This window comes from Sitodiplosis mosellana, unplaced genomic scaffold (assembly GCF_009176505.1).
Source record: "Sitodiplosis mosellana isolate CC-2019 unplaced genomic scaffold, AAFC_SMos_1.0 Smas_scaffold_6191, whole genome shotgun sequence".
Classification (NCBI taxonomy): domain Eukaryota; kingdom Metazoa; phylum Arthropoda; class Insecta; order Diptera; family Cecidomyiidae; genus Sitodiplosis; species Sitodiplosis mosellana.
In genome coordinates this window covers 231,311-233,511 of record NW_022601432.1, presented here as the reverse complement: position 1 = coordinate 233,511, position 2,201 = coordinate 231,311, and positions in this window count along the sequence as shown.

Below are 2,201 nucleotides of genomic sequence, written 5' to 3'. Positions count from 1 at the left end.
CATAATTTATTGTCATTAAATATGAAGAATAAATAAGCCAGCAAACAACACACAAATACTTTGCAGACGAGGGAGCACTGTGAATTGCTATAGACAACAGCAAGCAAAAGAGTTTGCAAAATTATGCTCTCCTTTTTTTCTCTTTCTCTCTCTCTCTCTCTCTCTCTCTCTCTCTCTCTCTTCACTTCGCTTGTTTATTTGTATTATGAGCAACAATAACAACAAAAAAAAGCACTGAAATTGACTGCGGCACAGGATTTAGTTTTGTTTTGCTCCCCCTTACTCTCGCTCACTCGGTTGCCTTGCTTGTTCGCTCGCTTTCGCATTTGCATTAGCTTGTTTTCTTCAGCTTTTTTTTTGTCTGCATACCATTTGTTTTGTAACTGGATTTCAGCACAAAGTGAGCACACATTTTCGAGAAAAATTGAACGGAACGACAAAAGAGCTACTGCAACAAAACCATTTACATGTCTCTACATCATTCTTGCCATTCTATTGTTGTAATACGCTCTTCTTTTTTTTTTCTCTTGCTCTATCTTTGTCGCACTCTCTCTCACGCGCGCTTCCCATTACACAGCATTCATTTACTCGTTTACGTGTGAGTGAACGCATAGCTGAACTTTTTTCTTCTTTTACTCACTAAATTGGTGTGTTTTACTGTGTGCTTGATTATGTGACACGCGTATGTGTCATGAACTTGCAATATTTGAATGGATACAAACTATTGATAATATAGCAAAATATTTTTTAAATCGACAGCAACAGCAGCAGTAGCGGTTTTCCTATCCCTTATTACTTTCCACAGTTTTGTTCGTTTTCTTGCTTGTTTAGATTGTTATTATTATGGTTATTATTGAAAAAACATTTGTTTGAACATAAATTGAATAAGTTTACTGAGAAGCCGTATGTGTCGAATGCAAAGATTGTTCAACGTTCACCTATCAAGCCATCGGTTGTGTTGGCATGGTGTTGAAGCGAGAAGCGAATTATGTTCTTGTCTCGGGCCGTACGATGCAAACCAATTTAAATTTTAGCAGAGCGACAAGTACACATGCATATACAGGGCTTGGTGGTGTCCAACTGTCCATTGTATGCTGGGGTATTTTGTTGTACTGTATATTCACCCAAGCTCATACAGCTTTACCATGCTGAGACCATCGTTTGATTGTGGCTTAATCATCAAACGCACAAAGTTTTACAATCAATTTTCTTTTGCCCAAAAAATTCTACGTGAATTGATTGGTTCAAATTTAATTTCGAAAAAGAAGAAGAAGAAGAAAAAAATCGGGAAATTATGTGAAAAGAAAATTGATTGGTGTAATAAACTTTCGATTTAGATATCAATCGACAAATGTTTGAATAACAAGCGACGGATTGAAATGATCCACTCTCATAAATATGATTGCAGTGAGTTTGAGCAGAGAAAAGTTCATTTTTGATATATTTAAAATTCGGTATTCTCAATACGACGTCTTTTGATACAAGGAAAATGTTATGCATGCTACAAAATAATGTACAAAAAGAGCGCAATCAAAAATTTAATATGTTGTTTTCCAACGAAAACTATTTCCTTCTTCCAATTGCAATATATATAGTTTCTTTGGTTGATGTGTTGTTTTTTTTTCTGCTGCTGCTTGTTCGCAAATCCATTTATTTCGCTGTACATTGTGCAGATTGCTTGTGTGGTTTTCTTTGCTTTACTCGAAAAGAAAAGAAAAACAACAGCTCAATACTCACTAAAATTGTTTGCTCCGTATGCATTTTTACTCTGATAACTATTGAGTTTTTATGTATAGATATACATATATGCAGAATTCGTAGCGTATCAAATGCATGTGCCGCGCGCGCCGCTTGTTTTCTGCAAACGTATCGTTTTGCGTGTTTCGTTCTGAGAATTCACACACACACACACACACATACAGATTTACATTTTCGATATGTTATTAATATGTTATTGCCCGACATATTTATTATTATGTTATGTTGGGATTTTTTTTATCTTAATAACGTTATTAAAGATTTGACATAATAATAACATATTATCTTAATAACGACCAAAAAAATCGCAAAAAAAAGTTTCATGTAAAAAACATGTCAATTTTTTTCAGACGAAAAAATGTTGAAAAAAAATGTGTCTTGCAAAATTTGACATGATTTTTGTATGAAACTTTTGAAGAAAAGTTTCATACAAAAATCATGTC